Below are 21757 nucleotides of genomic sequence, written 5' to 3' on the forward strand. Positions count from 1 at the left end.
CTACCCATGGGATATTAGAATGGCATCATATTAGCCACAATATGAGCTGTGCTTGTTGTGAAGTTTAGGCAGGGCCATCAGCTGAGGAATTTCACAGATTGAGGATGATATTGTAAGGGTTAATTTTTTAGGATGTTAAGACCTGACCTTGTTTCTTGCAATGAGTTTAAATCAAAAGGGTTGGTCAGCTTTGGGTTTGATGTAAATCCTGTATAGGCACAAACACAAATTTAATCTATTATAGCAAATAAATGCCAGCAAGCAACTGACACAGCTTGCAAGTTGAATAGGCACCAGTGGCAGCCTAACCTAATTGTATTTGCTTTCTTGACATCTGTGTAGTGTCGGTGGGCTGTCCTACACTGCACTGTCCCCATATATCGGGCTGTGGAGTCAGAGTCGGAAGCAATTTTGGGTGGAGTCGGAGTCGGTAGAAATGTTCCGACTCCAGCTTCAAAATAAAAACTTTCATAGGAATTTCATAGGAATTAGTTTTCTTGTTCAGAAATTTTAATCAAATATATTTTATGTTCTATCAATCTAGCCTGATGATTCACATGGTGGTGATGAAATGCCTTGTGCTACCATTTTACTACAGTAAATTTGTTATTACTAGTTAATATACATTTGCCATTTATGAAGGAGTTGGACAGTAGAAAAATAGAGGAGTTGGAGTTGAAGGTTTGCCATACCGACTCCACAGCCCTGTATATAAAATGTCTGTATTTTGATCCTTTTTATATTCTGAAACTGCAGGTGGTACCTTAGTCTATATTTGGGGCAGTTGATGTCACTCTTTCTAGCCCTAGGATCCATCTCTAACCCCAATCTGCAACATGAAGTCCACTTTTATTTTTATCTTGTATGTTACTTTTCCTGTATAGTTGCATGTTTACATATGTACTGCTTTCTTTCAAAGAAGGTTGTGGTACTGCTGTTGCAACTTGCCTTTAACATCCACCAATTGGAGATTAATTCATAGAACAGTAATTCCCAAACTCTTTTCCCCACACACCAATTGAAACTGGCTGAGGGTCTTGGCAGACCACTTCATGATTTTTCTGCCTGTTATAGCACTTGTAATGCGCTGTGCTAGATGCTGTATAATTTCTAATTGTATTTTTATTGCCACTTGTTTTGTAGGTTGTATTTTATTGCATTACAATTTGAATTCCATAGAATCCACACCTTAATGCAATAGAATACAATATAAGAAATGAAAGAAGCAGTAAAAATACAGTTAAAAACCAATATGAATATTTAATGCGAACATGTCGCAGACTGCATGAATGAAGCTGATGGACCACTTGTGATCTATGTACCATAGTTTAGGAACCCCTGGTACAGAATATTTAAGGAATGAGACTGCACAACCACACACATCACTGATTCTGAAAAGACCCAGACAGACACACTTAACTGAGAATGGTAAGAAAATGAATATGAAAAATGGAGGCTCTAGATGGCTGGGTCAAGTTAGTTATGCCTGCAAGCTGCATACTTTGCCTGTGAAGTGCCTCTAATTCTGCTGGTTGGAGACGGGAGGAAGAGCACCCGAAGAGAGTTGGCTTCTTCTGATGGCTCCTGATTCATCCTGGGTTTGTGGGAAACTCAACCCTCTTGTTTTCAGCCACAGGAATGATCCTCGGAGACAGTTGTCTGTGTTCCTAGCTCTTGGGTGTGGGGAAGGATGTGTGCCAGTTTTGCTCTGCTCTTGGATGACAGTGGCTGGAAGTAGGATGCAAACAAGGAGAAGAAAAACAGAGGTGGGATGGTGGTGGAGTGAGGATTGTAAGCTGTTGAATTCTAGTTTTAGGGGAAGGAAGGATCATATGGGTAACGGCTGGTCTTTTGTGGCCTGTTTGATCCTGGCTTCAAGACAATATGAGATCTGAGCAAAATCTCTCCCCTCTGCTATTTCCAACTTATTTCTGTAGGAGATTCAACATACACTAACCTCTCCTCCTTTTGTTTTTTTCTCTTCACTCCACATACAAGCTTCTTCTTTCTTTTTCTCCCTTTTTTTAAACCTTCTTGGCAGAAGTTGAAACACATGACAATCTTGGACCAAGATGAAACCAGTTGTGGAGTGTGTTGGGCAATGAGATTCATTTGTTCTGAACCTTGAGAGAAGGCGGGTGAAGGAAAAGTAGGAGAGGGATGACCCTCCCCAGATTGGGTACAGTGCCAAAAATGTGCTTTGCTTGGAAAAGGAAAGTTTTGATGTTATCCTGGAGTTAACTCTTTTGTCACCCATAGTAGAAGGACCGTTAGTTAGAACAGCAAGAATCTTACTGTTCTTCCAAAGGCCTTATAATAAACTCTGTTTTAGCCATTGCACTGTATTAGTTAAGATTGCCCTACTTATTTTGAGAGGCCAGAACCTTTCGGAGAATTAACAAGTAGCAGCCATTGTCAAGGATATGGACAGCAAGTGGCCTTCCTTCACTGAAGAGAAATCAATTTTTTTTCCCAAAGTACAGTAGGGCCCCGCTTTTCGGCGGCCTGCTTTTCGGCGTTCCGCTAATACAGTGGCTTTCAATTAGAGTAAGGCCCCATTTATATGGCGCTTGTTCCACTTTTACAGTGTTTTTCAGGCGTCAGGCCCCATTTTATTGACGGAGTTCCACTTTTCGGTGGGTTTCGCTTTTTGGCGGGGGTCTGGAATGCAACCTGCCATATGAGTGGGGCCCTACTGTACAGTTGTGCAAATTACCATTTTAAAAAGTCAGAGTTCACCAATTAGAGATGGAATATCTGCTTTTATTGCAAGCACCATGTTGTGAACATCCCTAAATCATTATTTCTCATTGCAGTACCTCTAATCTTCCTCATTTGTACAATGAAGAAAATGTTATGCCTTGCTTCAGAGAACTTTAATGAATGACGTTTGAGCTGAGTATTGCTGTTTAGACAGATATTCTCATACCATGACATGAACAGGATTGACAAGTCTTGTTTTTTGACTGCCAAGTAGCTGTTTTAATTGAAAAAAGGACTGTGGGGGTGAGGTGAGAGGGAAAAGGAAGAGAGGAAGATGATTAATGTAGAAATGTTGTCGCTTGCAGCAACTGAATAATCGCAGCAGCTGGCATTGGATTATGGCTTGCAACTTGTAAACTTTGAGTCATCACAAATTTTCTCCAGATGAGTAGAAAATGAATGCATTTTCTCAGGCAAATTCTGTTGGGAGACAGCCTCATGTCTGGAGCCTGGATCTGGTAAATCTACCCAAGGCCAGCATATTTCTTATAAGTCATTCACATTTGCCTGATCTGTACATCACATTAAACCATAGTTAAAATAAACTATGGCTTAATGTGAACAAATAGTGTCCTGGTGCATGCTGGTGCATTCATAGCATTTCACTCCTCTGCTCCTACAGCAGCTGTGCTGCCAGGAAACAAGCCATGGTCTGGCTTGCTCTGCCATCCAAACCCATACTTATGGTTTGTTTTCACCAAACTAACCATGAGCAGTAAGCCAAAAACAAACCTTAGCTTCCATGAGTGGTCTGTTTGGAGTAGCAAACCAGAAACCCAGGTTGAGACAACACATCAAACGAGGCTGTGGCTTGTTTCCTGGCAGAGCAGCTGGAGAGAAGCAGAGGTTTTCAACCCATTCATATTACACCATAGTTTATTTTAACGATGATTTAATGTTATATGTGAATCAGGTCATCGTGTTCAGGGAATAACGCGTCTTTTATTGCATAGCATGGCTTGGTGCAAAGTGCAGCGCTGGATCATTGTTTTAATTCTTAAATGTTGGTTACCTCTTGAGTTGGGTCATTGGCTGACATCTTAAGAGTGATGATTAGCCTGAAGATTGAGCATGTGATAACTTAAATGGCTGAAATTTGTGCTATGACTTATCACGTGATAACTGAAGTTATGAATTTGTAGAGAGGAACAGTAGGTGGGTGCTGGACTTGGGTTCAAATTCCCATTCAGGCATGAAGTTTACTGTGTCTCCTTGCGCACATTTCTATCTTCCAGTCTTAACTATTTCATGGGCCTCTTGTAAGATTAAAACGAGATTACACCTGGTTTGTTGCTCTGAGCTCCTTGGAGGAAGAGAGGATACAAATCTGGCAAGCATAGACACATGTGACCTCCCTTCTAGGTACAGTTATAGCACCCACACCAACATAATTTCCAGGTAATGGAAGCTAATCACATGAGCAGGACTATATCTTTTGTTGGCTACGGATATCTTGCTTGTCTCCATTTGTCTTTTTGCAATTAGTATTATATTGTGTAGATAAGCAACACTGATACAGATGGGTTGAAGCTGACTGATGGCTCATTTTATGTCAGTACACTTGGGTCACAGTTTATCCTCGCTGCAATATGTGCAGTTCAGTGGTGCTGATGTAGTTAGATTAGATTCTCTGCTGACAACTGAAGTCAACAGGACATAATCATGGAGTGAGTATGTTTAGGGTTGGTGTTTAAATTTAAACTAGGCCTCTTGTTAGTTTGACAAACATCTTCTCTCGAGTCTGATTTTGAGCAGGTTTATTTGATAGATCCCTGTAAAATTATCTTGCTGGTTTTTGTCTATACCAGCCTCTCATTGCATTGCTTTGGCATGAATGCTCCTTCTCTTAACCACAATATTTTGTGCACCCTGTAAATTGCTCATTTCCATTGTAACCACTATACTGACCTGTCCTTCATCTCCTTGGTGATACTGGAACTCCAGAGCGCTAACACTTTGAATTTTGAAGAGTAGTCAGTCAAAAAAAGCTGGGTGGTTTATAAAAAACTTAAATGTTTTACAAAAAAATTAGTGAATCTCTAACAGCATAATCTTGTACATACCTACTCAGAAGTAAGTCCCATTGAGTTCAATGGGGCTTACTCCCCAGTAAGTAGATATATAGTATTACAGCCGAAGTAGTTGGTTCATTAGCTCACTTGTTAGCATCTGCTTAATTGATGGACGTGTTTAATATGACAGGAAATAATAGAAATTGTTGCCACTGATTGATGTCACTGTCAACAGTACTAAATAGAGAACTCAGGCTGTTTTCTCAGTTGCAACTTCTAGAAAATATTATTTCTCCTATTTTGAGAAATACTTGAAACTAGAGAAAACATGTCAGGTTGTTTTTTCCCATCGTTCCTCTCTTAATTGTAATCTTATTTTGTAAACTAAGTGAAACTCTTAGGATTACAGAATCATGCCAGGACATGGTTCACTCTTGATCCACAGTCCAGTTCTTTTAATTTAAAGAATCACATTGTGTTTCTTCTGCTTTCAAACCGATAAAGGTATGCAGCTATTTATGAAAAGGCTTTTGGTGTACGTACTGGAGATTTCCCCCAAAATATTATTTGGGTAGATCTTCTAACAGAAGAACCTTTTATACAAAGCCTAAGATTAGGTAGAACTCATCTGGTTTTGCAGCTATCCCAAGACACATCTGAAAATCTTTTGAGGAAGATTGGTCAGAATTATGGTTTGGGGTGGAAACCACATGGAACCAAGCCACTCCACAATGTTTCTACCCTGAACCTTGCAAAGTACATTGGAATGGGAGGAGGTAGAGTTCAGAGGGAGTGCAAGTTGCCACATAGATTTAAAAAAATGGTGGAAGACCTTTCTGAATCGGAATTACCACTTCTCTGATTCTTCTTCCTGACCTCTACTGCTTTCTGAAAGCTGCATGTGTGTTGTCATACATATAGGAAAGGCAGAGTATATTACAATCAGCAATGGCTTTTTTTGCTGTGAGGGATAGCTTTGGACCACTTGAGAAAACTAAATTCTGGCCTTTTCCTTGAGGATAATAAGAAGATAATTGTGTTTTTAAATTAAGATGTGGGCATGGACCCAAAGAGTAGAATTTCTTGGAAACAGGGCAAAGAATTTGAGTTCATGAGAACTGAAGGCATTGTTCTCTCTATTTATACATACATATACATATACATATATACATATACATATACATATATATATATATATACACACACATATACACACACACACACACACACACACACACATATATATTTGACTGGTGTATAATTCCAAATGTCTCTCGTTCTCTCTTTTCTTCCTATTCCCTATTCCTTTGGTAAACAGAGCATGCCAGATCCAGCTTTATTGCTGGCTATGCTCCACATGTTTGTTTTCTGTACGCGTGCTGCTCTTGCCAATTCTGTTGGGCTTTGGCTGTGAGAGGGGGAAGGCAGGATAGAGGGGTGGCAGAGAGACATGAGAGCAGACTGCTGCTTTACAAATTCATATTTGTTTAAAGCTTAAAAGCTGCTTGAAAGAACTTTTGGAGTGAGGAGAAAGTAGTAGGGAGGGAGTGGGGAAATGGAGAATGTAAACTGTGTCAGCCCTAGCAAACTTTCCAGCTGGACCTGCTCCTGTTGCCTGTGTGAAGATAAGCACTTTTTAAGATCTTAAATTTCAGATAAAAAAAAACAAGTGGGAACCACAAAAAAATGTTGTAGTGCGTCCTTGTCTCCTAATACATGTGCTCTTGTTTAAGGTACTAAACTTCCCTCCAAGCAGGTCATTCCACTCTCTCGCACACACCCTCACCCCAATTTTCTGTTTTTCTCTTCCCACTGATGCTCAGTATTCCTTGTTTACTGAGCAGAGCTTGGAAGATTACTTTTAAAAAGTAATAAATTACAGTTACAATTACATGGCCAAGAAAGTAGTAATTACCATTACAATTACAATTGCTCTGAAAGTAACAGATTACTTTTTTAAAAAAGTAATCACTATAATTACATTTCAGTTATTACTTTTCCAAACAAAGTAATCACTATAATTACATTTCAGTTACTTAAAAAAAAACACCTACAAGGTGCGGGTCTTGGCTGCTGCACATCTAAGCAGCCTAAAACAATATTAAAAATACAGAGGTAGTAGAATAATTCTTTTTATCCATAAGATAGCAATGGGGGTCTCTTGGCTGGTAAGGGAGGTGGGGAGGGAGGCACAGGCCACTACTCAGATTTTTGCATGTCAAACCAAGTGCAACCCTTCCCCCCACTCAGCCAGCAAGCATAATCTCTCTCACTTAACCACCTCCTGGACCCTGCCCTGCCACCAATTAAGGGACACTCATCCAAGCAAACATTTCCCCCTGAGATGCAAAAAAGTTAAAATACTGCAAATGCAGCACAGTAGCCAGAGTGTGGTGGAGGCCACTTTGTGTGCCAAGTGCAAGCACATACATGTTGTCATTTTTCACCTCCACAGTTCTTTATCTCCATTCTGCTGCTGCCTCCTTCTCCTCCTTTATCCATGTTCTTGCCCTCCGGCTCCTTTTTCCCTCCACTCCATTCTTCACTACCACCATCCATTTTTTAAAAACAATTGTTTTCTCCACTCCACCCCGTCTCACTCTCCACCTCCTCCCTCATCACCTCCTACCCACCCACAGAGCATGAAGGAAGAGTGACGCTGCACAGAAGCCCAGTTTGAGGCACATGATTTTCATCCACAAATCAGAGGAGCAGAAGATTTCCCCTGCTTCCCCCCCCCCAAGTAATGCCCAAAAGTAATGCTGGAAACATCATAATTACTCCACAAAAGTAATAAAAATACTCCTAGTTCTATTACGACCAAAATGTAAAGGAATTACCCACTCGTTCCTCAAAAAAGTAATGAATTACAAGTAATTCATTACTTGTGATGAATTACTTCCAAGCTCTATTACTGAGCATGCTCAGATATGTTACTTCTGCAAAACTTGGGTTTCCTACAAGTATGCTGAAACCTCCCTCTTGTTTCTCAGTGGCCCTGTTTGTGCTACATTTCTGTCAGCACTCCCCTTCTGAGTTTACTATTAGAGGTTAGAATTTTTCATTGTGGTGAGTCTAAGCCAGGGGTTACCAACTTTTTTGACCAGAGGGCACATTTCAAATTTTAAGAGTGCTGGAGGAATTGGTAACAAAATGGCTGCCATGGGGCATGGCATAACACAAAATTAGAGAATAGTCATGGTGAAGCTCTTCCCAGAATTTTATTTCCATATCAGCAAATGCTTGACCTGTTGAACGTTTGCCTGCCATACAGCTGTTACAGCCACATGTATCCTTTTTTTTTAATGCCAACCTTAAACCAAAGCCTAGGCTGCCATCCTACACCCACTTATCTGGAAGTAAGTCCCATTAAACACAAAGAGACTTAATTCTGAATAAACAAGCATAGCATTGTACTGTATGTTAGCTATACAGTGAATCTTAATGAGTCCCTGGTCTTTAGCTCCTGCAAAACAGGTTACATGCCTAAGCCTCTTTGCAGAATTTTCACATTTGCCTTTGGAGTGAAGGAAGTTCTTTTAACACCTTGATCTCTTTGAAGGAAAGGTAGGATATAAATGTAATAAACAAACATTCCCCCACACTTATTGCGTAGTAATATTTGAAGAAAATAATTTCTCGACACTACCTGATCTCAGGCGAACCTAGCACAGGAAAGATTCATCCTAGTTTCTAGGGGAAAAGAAAGGGCAAACTATGGAAATTCAAAGGACTAGAAAAAAGACAGAAGCAGGAAATGTGCACTGAATGGGAGGGCAAAACAGCAGCTCTTTAAAGCCCCAGTGATTCCTATTGTCTGGTGTCCAACAACTCATCAGTCACAGCTCTGACTTCACCGATTGGCTAATAACACTGACAGGGAAGAGCGGCCAGGCTGACTCATTTCACATAAATAGCTTAGAAAGGTACCTGCATATTTTGCTCTATAATTTTTAAATGAAAGCTCAGATTCTGGGTTGCCTGCTGGGAGCACCACTGAAGGCTTTCTGGGGCAAAATGGCACCTGCCGGTGATGAGCTGGTGACCCCTAGGAAGTGATATCATTTAGAAATGCAGCATGACCTGCAAGTTGTTGAGTGAATAGTTATCTATAGCCCTTTTTGGCTCCTTCAGTGGGAGTAACTGATGATCTGTTTTCAGTGTTACGTTTTATTGCTATTATTACTGGAATTTTGTTTATCATATTACTACCTGTAATGTTATTATCTAAATTACTAAGTTATTGGTTCTCCAGCAGGAAAGAGTTTCAGATTTCAGAAATTCTCTCAAACGCAAGGGAACCAGCTGATACAGCTTCTTCAATGACTATTCTAAATTTGCAGTGCAACATGGACTAGTTTCCACGCATGGGGTGTTATCTACAAAGTAATCTAGTTTTTTAAAAAAAAAACTTGACTGTGAACCAACAGCACATTGAAGAAAATGAACTGTGCCTCCTTTAAGTGCAAGTATTTGCAGGGAGGGAGTATTCAAGTGATTTATAGACTAATGGTTGTGTGCACAAATAGAATTGCAATGTTTTTTATTTTCTTGGGATCGGCTTCAACACAGTAATGAGAAAATTAAAGTAATGGTCTCTGCATGCTGGTATTCTCCACAGAAGTAGTCATTAGATGGTGTAAGAATATGCATGGAGCTCAGAAGTAAAACCAGAGGTAAGAGTTCAGTAGTGCCCGGCATAGTGGGACAGTACCATCCATCTGGCCTTCCATCAGTGGCATTGCTGCTGCTTACTGAGAAAGAGAAGGGCAAGGTGGTGGGGAGGTCAGTGCTGTGTGGGCACACTGATAGAATCAATCTGGAGCTCCCACTAGGATGACCACATAGTGCTGATCTCTCCACCACCTCCCCCCTCTCCCTCCCAGTACTGAAAGAGTTTGAAGGAGGAACAGGAAGTGAGGAAGCAGAGGCAGGTGGAGATGGATAGAGAGGCAAAGGGAAAACAGCAGGCCCTGTCCCCTAATAAAGTACTCATTATTTATTTATTTATTTATTTGATTTATATCCTCCTGTTCCAGCAGGAGCCCAGGGCTGCAAACAAAAACACTTTAAAACATCATAAAAGCAGACTTTAAAATACATTAAAACAAAACATCTTTAGAAACACTTTAAAAAAAAAAGCTTTCAAGACATCTTTAAAAAAAGTTTAAAAACATATTAAAAAGCAATTCCAACACAGACGCAGACTGGGATAAGGTCTCAACTTAAAAGGCTTGTTGAAAGAGGAAGGTCTTCAATTGGCGCTGAAAAGGTAACAGAGATGGTGCCTGTCTAATATTTAAGGGGAGGGAATTCCACAGTGTAGGTGCAACCACACTAAAGGTCTGTTTCCTATGTTGTGCAGAACGGACCTCACTGCAGAGCGCAGTGATCAACTGGGTATATAAGGGATAGGACGGGCTTTCAGGTATGCTGGTCCCAAGCTGTATAGGGCTTTGTACTCCAAAACCAGAATCTTGAGCTTGGCCCGGTAGCAAATGGGCAGCCGGTGCAATTCTTTCAGCAGCAGGGTGACATGTTGGAGATACCTTGCTCCAGTGAGCAGTCTCGCTGCCGCATTTTGCACCAGCTGCAGCTTCCGGACCAACCTCAAGGGCAGTCCCACATAGAGTGCATTACAGTAATCCTGCCTGGAGGTTACTAGTGCATGGACAACAGTGGTCAAGCTATCCCGGTCCAGAAATGGCCACAGCTGTCGTACTAGCCGAAGCTGGTACACTTTTTTGGTACACTTTTTTTGTTGTGGGAGGTCTGTGTTTACACAGTGTCAAGTGAAACATGGTAGCAGCAGATTGATTGTGTGGAAGCCTAAGAGAGGAGAGAGATCCAGTGCCCAGCAGATTTTGAGAAGCATGGAGTGCCTAATGCCTCCGGCCCAACTGGTTTTCAAAACAAGATGCCTAGCACAGGCATAGAAACAAGAATTCCAGCTGTATACAGAGCTAACTGTGGGTAGAGTCACACTTACTGTTCTGCTGGTTCCAGTGCACCTCCACCTCTCTTTTCTGAAAACGGGGGTACCTGACACTAGTCAAACCCCACCCCTTTTTACTGTAAAACCTGGTAGGATCAGCTTGAGTGCATTTTTTAAAAAATGCTTCAAAGAGATTTTGCAATTGACTGGTAGATCAGCCTGTTCCCCCTCCAATGGAAACACTTTGCGGTAGGCAACTAGTGTGCTCACAGATAGATGCCTATCACAGCACTGAAGACTCTTGCTTCCCTATGTAGCTCTGGAGCCATAAAGGATTCCCTAATCAGGGGTAGGATTGAGTATGGCATACAGGACCTTACCTATATCTGCTAAGAGATACAGATCTAACTGTATTTTCGGTGGCTGCTCCTAGGTTCTGGAAATCCCTTCCTAGGGAGGCACGAATGGCCCCCTCCTTGCCATCCTTCCATCAGCAAGTAAAGACTTTTTTATTCCGACAGGCCTTTGGGATAGAAGGTGTTTAGAATTGGGCTTTATAAGGCTTGTTTTATTGTTTTACATTATTATCTGTATTATTTTAAATTGTTTTTAGATTTTTAAGTGCCTTTTACGGTTTTAAGGTTGTGCATAGTTTAATTGTATTTTAATTGTATGCTTTTCTATGTTTTTAACTACATGTGGTTTTATTTGTAAGCTGCCCTGAGTTCCAGTTTGGAAAAAGGGCGGGGTAAAAATAAAGTTTCATTCATTCATTCATTCAATTTGCCACCAAATTGCAAGGGTGGCAGAATTGTATAAAAAAAGAATCAAAATTATTTCAGCAGCATATGTGCAGAACATGTTCATAGATTCTGCCTAAAGGACTGGGAAGCAGGAGCGTGATAGACCATCTGCAGACAGAAACAATATGATTCAGTGTATGTACTGTGGGATGCAATGAAAGGTAAATGTCAAGCCAATGGGAAAGTACACAAAGGATGTGGCAAGCAGAACCATTTCAGGGCTCAGTGTCACAGTTGCCCAGATTTTTTGGGGGGGGAACAGTTCATGCAGTGATTGGGGATCCAGAGACTTCGTGGAGGAGATCATCTGGCAGATTCACAGGTTACACACATTACAGAAAAAAGCAGGGAAAAGGTTAGCCATATTTGTAACAATGATGCTAGAGCAAATACTTAGAAAATTCCAGGTGGATTCTGGAGCCACTTGCAATGTCCTTCCTGTGAATCTATTGAATAGCAACATTGAAATGAAAAAAATATCACCAAGTGTGGTTAATAATAATAATAATAATAATAATAATAATAATAATAATAATTTTATTTATTGGTCGCCTATCTGTCCAGGTTAATGGACACTCTAGGCAACTTACAATAAAAAACAATACATCATATACAATATACAAAATAAAACACAGTCATAGTCAATTTAAAATCAGTTTCCAATTAAAACATCATAAAACTAACCCTCCCCAATCCCATAGGCCTGCCTGAATAGCCAGGTTTTTAAGGCTCGGCGAAAACCTGTCAGGGAGGGAGTATGTCGAAGATCAAGAGGAAGGGAGTTCCAGAGGGTGGGGGCCACAATCGAGAAAGCCCTCTCTCTGGTCCGCACCAGCCTAGCTATTTTAACCGGTGGGACCGAGAGAAGGTCTTGTGAGGCTGATCTTGTCAGGCGGCATAATTGGTGACTCTGGAGGCGCTCCTTCAGATAAACTGGGCCGAAACCATGTGATCACGGCGACGGCTGTGCTTGATCAAGCGCGCCACCGCATTCTGTACCAGCTGTAACTTCCGGACCGTTTTCAAGTGTAACCCCACGTAGAGCGCATTACAGTAGTCCAAGCGAGAGGAGGGCATGTATCACTTGTGGGAGCAGATGAACAGGAAGGTAGGGACGCAGCCTTTGTATCAGACGTAATTGATACCAAGCTCCCCGACTCACTGCTGACACCTGAGCCTCCATGGACAGCTGGGAGTCAAGAATGACCCCAAGGCTGCGGACCTGGTCTTTCAGGGGTAATCTCACCCCATTAAGCATCAGGTCTGTAATACCCAGCCTCCCTTTGTCTCCCACAAGCAACACCTCGGTCTTGTCAGGATTCAGCTTCAGCCTGTTCTCTCCCATCCATCCACTTACGGATTCCAGGCACTTGGACATGGTATCTACAGCCAACTCTGGTGAGGACTTAAATGAGAGATAGAGCTGAGTGTCATCCGCATATTGGTGACACTTCAGCCCAAAACTCCTGATGATGGCCCCCAGCGGTTTCACATAGATGTTAAACAGCATGGGAGATTGGATAGAGCTCTGTGGTACTCCACAATTAAGAGACCAAGGGTCTGAAACCTCATCTCCCAAAGCTACCCTCTGGTGCCTATTTGAGAGATAGGAATGGAACCACTGTAAAACAGTGCCCCCCATTCCCAATCCCTCAAGGCGATCCAAAAGGATACCGTGGTCAACGGTATCGAAAGCCGCTGAGAGATCTAGGAGGACGAGGAAGGTATACTCCCCCCTATCCAGCGCCCTCCTCATATCATCCACCAGAGCGACCAAGGCTGTTTCAGTTCCATGCCCAGTCCTGAAACAATACATCTATGAGGCCATTGGGAAAGTGCCATCTATTCAGAAATCCATGCAAGAAGAAACGGTACCACCTGAAATTGCTCAAGATTGACAGCAAAGACATCCATCCACAACAGGGCAGCACAGGCCATGATTTAATTACAGTGCAATATTGCAACATCCTTCAGGTGACAGAAGATGAAGAACAGTAATTAAGTTCCATGCTCAACGTTCTAACAAGATATGGGAGATATTCAAGGGCACTGGTCTCCTTGAAGATAAACTAAAGTAGAAATAGATCCCCAGTTGCAACCAATATGACTACCAAAACACAGAATCCCACTGGCCCTGTGTGTACCACAGAAGAAAAAAGTTAACAAAACTGCAGAAAAAAGGTATCACACCAGCTGAAGCAAGCCCTAGCAGTGATATGGAAGCCATCAGGGAAACTGAAAATCTACATTGATTTAAAATCGCTTAACAAGGCACCACCTGTTGTGAGTCACCACCCGTTGCTGATATTTGAAGATGTACTACCTAACCTGTCTAGGTCAAAAGTGTTTACAGTTTGTGACGTCAAGAATAAATTTTGGCATGTGGAGCAGGATGAGCTGTCCAGCTTGACAACTTTCAGGTACTTCTGGTTACTGATGACCATAGGAATCAGCCCTGCTTCTGAAGTTTACCAGCAAAAGCTGAACCAGAAGCTAGAAGGGCTTGATGGAATCAAGATTGTGGCTAATAATATTATTGTCCCAGGAAAAGAAGATAATAAAGAGGTAATATGGGACCATGACACCAAACTGCAACAACCGGTCAACGTATGTCAGGAGAAAAACATTAAACCAAATACTGACAACATAACAACAACAACATAGTTAAAAAGAATAGAAGTACCCTATACTGGACATCTGTTGATCTTGATAGAAATACAGCCAGACCTTGAGAAGGTGACCCGTTAGGGAGATGCCTAGGCCACAAGATGTCAAAGAAGTGCTGTGCCTTATGGGGGTACTTAACTATCTCTCCAAACTTTGTGCACACTTATTTAATGTTTGTAAGCCACTCAGGTTGTTAACAGACAATGACACAGCCTGGGAATTGGTACAGGTCCAAGTGGAGCATTCAGAATAATAAAAAAGTATTGGTGTGGCTCCAGTACTGAAGAATTATAACCCTACTGAGCAATGGGTACTACAGTCTTGTGCTTCAGAAGTTGCCCCGTATTATCAGTGGAAGGACAAACAATGTACACAGGATGGAATTCTGTTCAAGGGTGACGTTGTAGTGATTCTAGCAATTCTGATACAGGAAATTATGAAACAACTCTATGCTTCCCACCTGAGAATAGAATCATGCCTGAGGCAAGCATGGGAGTGCATCTACTTGCTAGGCATTAACGCTCACATGAGAACATATATAGCAGTGAAAATCGTCATGATACTCCCTCCTAGCCCTAGAAGAAAGTAGGAACTTACTTGCTCAACATCAATAACAGAAATTTATTTATTTATTATTTAATTTATATCCCACCCTTCCTCCCAGCAGGAGCCCTGAAATGATATGGTCACAATGGATTACTACTCCAGTTTTTGGAAGGTAGAATACCTTGAAGACACTCAGGCAAGAACTGTGATCAGAAAGTTTAAGGCTCATTTTGCAAGGCATGGGATATCACTTTACAAGGCATGGCCCACAATATGTCTCAAGATAATTCATAGAATTCTCCCTTAAATGGTGTCTCCAGCACAATACATCATTCTCTGGGTACTCATAGAACAATGGGAAGGCAGAATCAGCAGTAAAGACAACCAAGGAAAACAAGACTGCAGGAGATCTTTACCTGGCTTTATTAGATCATTTAAAAAAATCCTTTCAAGGTATGGATAGTAGCCCAGTCCAAAGACTGATGAGATGTACCAAGACAATGTTGCCCATGAAGAACTGTTTGCTACAATTTCCGGGGGGGGGGGAATGGTGTGATGGTACACAGACATAGCTGAAAAACAACAGCAGTCTCAATAAATATCACAGTATAATAAAGGAACCAGGGACCTGAAACCACTGTACAGAGGGCAAAAGGTGCGATACAACTAGTTAACTCTTCATGTGAAAAATGGCAATAGGCCACTGTTGAGGATGCAGTAGGACAAAGATTCTATGAGGTTGTCACAGACAGTGGATAGCAACCCAGATGTAACTGAAGGCAGCTGCGGAGTGCTGGCAAAAAGAAAAGATTCAAAGATCAGGACCAACACAGTGGTCCTTGAACAACTGGTTAGTCATCAGTGGATCCCAGATAGGAGAGAAAGATTTTGTGGATTCCACAAAGGAAAGATACACAAGAAGAGTACAGCATACAGAGTAAAGACATTTACACAATAGAAAAAAATTATATCACTGACCAATTGAACAAGAACTGAAAGGCTGGTACAGTGACCATTATACCTGGATGACTATGAGTTGTAAAAGAACACAACAGACCAGTGGTAAAGTATAGGTCTCTACAGTGGATTGTGTGCTAGCGACCTCTAGTCCCAGCCAGTGAATAAGTTATTGTTTTGACAAAGATGTAACAATTTGTATGGCATTCAGAAGTGAAACTAGTAATAACGGGAAAGAATTTGGAGGAACAGGAACTGGGGAAGTAGGGACAGATGGAGATGAATAGAGAGGCAAGGAGAGAACAATGGGCCCTGTAATTGCTCTGTATGAAACAATCTTAATAAAGTACACTGTTTATATTAAGTTGGGAGTTGCTCCTTTGATTGTACAAACAGTGTCACATTAAGCAGATTATATCCCTATTGAACAAGTTAAGACTCTATAAATATCTGGAAATTTTGTTTTCTTTCACAGGAAGGTGAAATGTCAAATTGACTATCTTTAATGCTCAGTAGCCAAGAGATTATAGACTATTATGAGATTTCGGTGAAACAGATGATCCAACCTGTTCCAGCTTGCTCTTAAGCTTTTCTTAACTAAAACAACATCTCAGCTTTTTTGTGGTGCTCAGGTTTGGGTACTGGCTGTACTTTTTCAATAGACAGCATCCAGAATAAATAGTTAAGACGTTTGTTCAGCCTCATTTTTGAGGCTAGAAGCAGGTTTAACTTCTTTGGAATGTAAAACCTAGAGGCTTCTTATTAATTATTGGCTTAGGCACACCAGAATGAAGAATTCTAACTTAGCAGATTTATGTTTTAAGGAGATATCCATATAGGATCCAAAACATAAATCCTGGAGGTCTGTAATAGAGAAGCTCATTCATAGGATTTTTTCCTTACTCTTATTATAACTGGATATGGCCTCAGCTACAGTTCAGATTATAATTAGATTGACAGGTAGATATAGAACATCAACATTATTTGTTATTTGTTGAGGGAGCAAAGATATTCCCTTGTTATAGTATTCTGGAATGAATGACCTGACCTGACTGTCTGGCATCTTTGCCTTCCTTAAAACTAAAGAAAACTTCTTCATTATGTATACAATTTATATTACAGCACTCATGGGCAGGTATAACCAAATGATAATAATTGATTGATAAACCAAATTGAATACCTCCCCAATTACCTACATTTTGGTAATTTCTGATGCACCTGTTGAAACCCAAATAAATAACCAGTTTTTAACACAGAGAAACCCATCAGTTACCTTTTAGCTTTTCCTACTGAATGGTGGGATTTTTACTTAGTGGTGCCAGATATTTGTAGCAAATGTATCCCCCCAAGTCAGTTGATGCCACTCTGGTACATGGATGATACTATTACGGCTTCATAAATATCAGCGAGAATGAGTTAGCTGTAAGTATCTGTAGGATATTGGTATATATACCAATATTAAATGAAGTGCTGTTGCTGCTTTAATGCCAAGTTGATGATAAGAAAAAACAAAGTGAATAATAAAAAGGTCAGTATAAAAGAACTATGGGCATGATCCATCCTGGTGCAGCTGCTTGTACATGGAGAGATTGGCAGCGTTTACCTTCTTTTCATGTGCATAGTCATATCTGCAGTACAATATAGCATGCCACTTTGGGGAACAGACTGGCCATGCCAGCTTCTCATATCTCTTCTAGCCCTCCCTTTTGCCCTGGTGAAACTTACTTGGGCACTATGTATGCTAATGGAGGGTAACAGGAGATGACATCTCTATTCATCTGTGAAAAGCCACCTTCAGTGTTTTTCAATGATCCATTTTCTTTTTTTGTACCTGGTTCGTGGAGGGCACTTTTAGTAAATCACTCCTAGCTGATTGAAAAGATTTATGTGGGACTTTAAGGAGAAATTGGTTTCTGGAAATGCATGAAAGTGAAAAAGCCTTGGTGCCCATACAAAACTGAGGACACAAGAATAGATGACAATTACAAATATGGCAGATATTCATTATCTATGTATATAAGGACATTCGAAGAGCTGAAACAGCAAAAGTGACTAAAAGTAACTACTGTCTGCATGGCATCTGTCAGCAACATAAACATTCCTGACAAGGTGCATCATATCAGAAAAACTGAACTTATCAAACCAATCCAAAGGGAGGAAACTGATTGATTCCAGTCCTAGAGAAATTCCACCTTGTTGCTGACATTATTGGAATAGTAGGGACTGGAGAACATAAGCCATAGGTTAGCATGCATTGTTAAACTCAAGTAATGCAAAAGCACCATAAATAGCAACATTAAGGTATAGGAATCCACCTACTTCACTTACTACAGGTTCTCGCTTAGGTATGGATGATTATTTATGAACAAGTGACCAGGACATCCACACACAGAGAGGCCTGGTTGACAGGTAGGCCTTTGGATCAGTTTACATAATCAGCAACATCAAAGCTTTCCTGGGAAGTATCACTTCAGGCTCCCAGTGTGGCATGTATATGCTATTTTGATAAAATCTCGCTACACATGGAAAAATACATGTCATGAAGAAAGCGAAGCTGCATGATTTTCCTATAACTTCTTAGTGTTCTATATACAGATACATATTTTTCCATATATGAGAGCTGGGAATATCCCTAGCAACTGAAACACAGGCATCCTTCGAAATTCACACGTATCCGAATTTTGCAATGCAGTTCACCAACTAAACAATGCATAAATTAGGGGAAACTGTTCGTAAAAATGAATATATGAGTGAAAATAACATGCAAAAATGTATTATATGACAAGAAGTGGGTTGCAGAAATTGTACATTAGTCAAAACTGCCTACAAAAATGTGTTTATTCAGAGAAATTTGCATTAAAATGCTAGAGAATTTTCAGGATTTAAAAAAATGCAAGTTGTTGCAGAAGTGTGGAAAACTGGATTTAAGATTGGAACAATGAGAAACAGAGAACGGAAATTGATTATCTTTACATTCCTACTTTCCATTAAGTGTGTTTAGCAGTGCAACCTTCATGCAAAACAGTACTAGACTTTTTTAAAATGCACCATAACCTAATACATACAAAACTGTACAAAATCTACAAACACACACATATATCTAAACACATACATATATCCTACCTGTTGCAGGGGATCATGTCTCAATGATCGAGCACATATTTTGTATCCAGAAAGTCCTAGTTCAATTCCTGGTGATCATAGGGCAGATGATGGGGATTTCACCAAGAGGCTGAAGAACTGCTACTAGCAGACTAGACATTGCTGACCTGGATGGACAACTTATCTGATGGTGTAAGGCAGCTTCCTATATTCCTATCAAACGGGCATTAAAATTCTTTTAAGAATATCTAACTGCATAATGAAGCCCAACACCTACCTTTCTATCTGGACAAGTAGAGACATGTCCATGAAAGTTTTCTAAAGATGCTTGCTGGTATCTGTAACCAAAAAGACATCAAGACAGAAGTATTAATGCTGCATTTAGCAATAGTGAGATGAACCCTGCTTCTCCTCCAAGTCTGTGGCATGCACAGATGATTTGGGGAAGGGGAAGGTTCAGTGGCAACCACAAATATCAGCTAACTAATAAGCCAAGACAAAATTTGTTGCGCCTGTCATCAGCTCAATATTTTCATGCAGTCAGAGGACAAAGTACCCAAACTATGACTAGAACAGCATCCCTCTATTATAGTTAGTGAACACATGCCTCGATTTGATTGGTGACCTTACAACACAGTAGGTTTTCTGACCCACTGTTTGGCCCATTTCTTAGGGTCAGGTGATAGCTCCTAAGAACTTTGCACTTATCCCTGTTAAATTTAATTCTGTTGTTTTCAGCCCAATGCTCTAGCCTATCAATATCACTTTGAATTTTGTTGCTGTCCTCCAGGGTATTAGCTATCCCTTCCAATTTTGTATCATCCGCAGATTTGATAAGCATTCCCTGCACCTACTCATCCAAGTCATTAATAAAAATGTTGAAGAGCACTGGGCTCAGGATCAGGTACCCTGCTCGATACGTCCCTCCAGTTTGAGAAGAAACCATTGATAAGCACTCTTTTGAGTATGATTCTGTAGCCAACTGTGGATCTACCTGATAATTGTTCCATCCAGGCCACATTCAGATAGCTTGCTAATCAGAATATCGCAGGGCACTTTGTCAAAAGCTTTACTGAAATTGAGAACAACTAAAGTCCACAGCATTTTGACAATATATCAGGGCGGTTATCTGATCAAAAATGAGATAAAATTAGTCTGGCAGGATTTTTTCTTGATAAATCCATGTTGTTTTCAAGGTGCTTTACAAATTTGTAGGACAGTATAATATCTCAGTGAAGAGGTCATGTCTCTTGCTGTCCTGGTGCATTCATTATAGCTTCCCAATTACCCCACCTTAAAGTTTGATAGAAATATCTGTTGGCTATAGGTACGTTCTTAAACCGCAGGGTTTTTTGCCTATTAGTGAATTTCTCTGCTTTTTAATATGGAAGGTAAGCGGGGATCCTGTGCACGTTTGCTGAGAATGGATTGATCATTTGCACACTTATTGAGTTAAATGGGATTTACTCCCGTGCATTCATGGTTAGGATAGGTGAAACTGACCACGAGGGAGGGCAGAGGGGAGGAGCGGGGATGGGAGCAGGAGGGAGCGGAGTAGGACAGGTTTGATCATTTGCATGCTCATTTGTTCAATGGGATTTACTCCTGTGCAATCATGAAACTGGCCACAGGGGAGGAAGAGAAGGGAGGGAGAGGAGGGGGGAAATGGAGAGGAGAGGGGAAATGGAGAGGAGAGGAAGGGGAGAGGAGAGGGGAAAAGAGAGGGAGGGGAGGAGATTGGGTAGATGGGCATTGGGCAGAGAGAAAGCCCCTTGCTCTTCCAAAAGGAAAACATTGTTAACAGTATCATTGTTTTTTGGTGCCTCCCACCTTTTTATTCTACAGTAGATACATGTAGTCTCCCACCCAAATTTAAACCAAAGCTGTATTTGGCCACATTCACACCAGACGGTTATTCCACTTTAAACAGTCATGGCTCCCCCCAAAGAATCCTGGGAAGTGTAGTTTGTGAAGGGTGCTGAGAGTTGTTAGGAGACACCCTATTCCCCTCACAAAGCTACAGTCTGCAGAATTCTCTGAAAAGAGGGGCTGACTGTTAAACCACTGTGGCCACTGGACTCTCCTAACAACTCTCAGCACCCTTCACAAACTACACTTCCCAGGATTCTTTGGGAGAAGCCATGACTGTTTAAAGTAGAATAAATATCTGGCATGGGTGTGGTCTCCTGATTAGCCAAAAAAATCAGCTATGCATTTTTTTTACTTTTAAACTGCAGAAGATGAAGGTCAGAATATGGAGCGTCAGTAATAGGATTACAGGTACTCTGTGAACATGGCTGATCTTTAATTAATTTCAACAAATTATGAGACCACTGACAAAAAAGTCCAACAGGGGTCTGTATATTTTAACTCGTGTTTCAGTCTGGATTCTCTCAGTGTTTTGTGTATCGCCATGAAAGCTTAGAAATGCAAGCATTTCTGACTTCAGGACTATAGGTTTTGTAAGATTTTGTTTTGAAATGAGCTTATGGGAAGCATCAGAATGACATGGGGGGTGTTTTCAATTTTACATGGCAGAATGTGAAGAATCCATGCTGGCTATAGTATACAGCCACTCTCGTGGCTGTATTATTGTGGTTATTTACCACAGCCTAATTTGTATGCTCGTCATAACATCCTGCCATGTGGTGAGGAGAATTTTACCACACATCTAAGCTCCACAAGAAAGCAAGGGCATCAAAGGACTGATAAACTCCTCCTCACCATTTGGCTGGATACTGCAGACAATTTTCGTTCTCTGTGGTGTATACTTCTAATAAACTACCACTCTGTAAATGGTTATCTGTATTCACCCTCCATTTAGGTCACTTTTAAAATTTGCAACATTCCTGTCAATGGTAAAATTTCTTATAATGAAAATGACTCCAACCACTTCTGCACCTCTGTATTTGCAAAAAGAGGAGCCATTGCAGACTTCTTGACAGCTGGCCCACGACATGCTTGTTAGTTGC

The 21757-nt window shown here is 40.9% G+C and overlaps 1 protein-coding gene across 3 annotated transcripts in view; it reads left to right on the forward strand.

Annotated features, from left to right (window-relative positions):
• BOC (BOC cell adhesion associated, oncogene regulated) overlaps positions 1–21757 on the forward strand; it is a 93698-nt gene that overhangs the window by 14104 nt on the left and 57837 nt on the right. The gene's annotated exons all lie outside the window — the stretch shown is intronic.

Source organism: Rhineura floridana, chromosome 5, assembly GCF_030035675.1.
Source record: "Rhineura floridana isolate rRhiFlo1 chromosome 5, rRhiFlo1.hap2, whole genome shotgun sequence".
In the NCBI taxonomy this organism is placed as follows: Eukaryota; Metazoa; Chordata; class Lepidosauria; order Squamata; family Rhineuridae; genus Rhineura; species Rhineura floridana.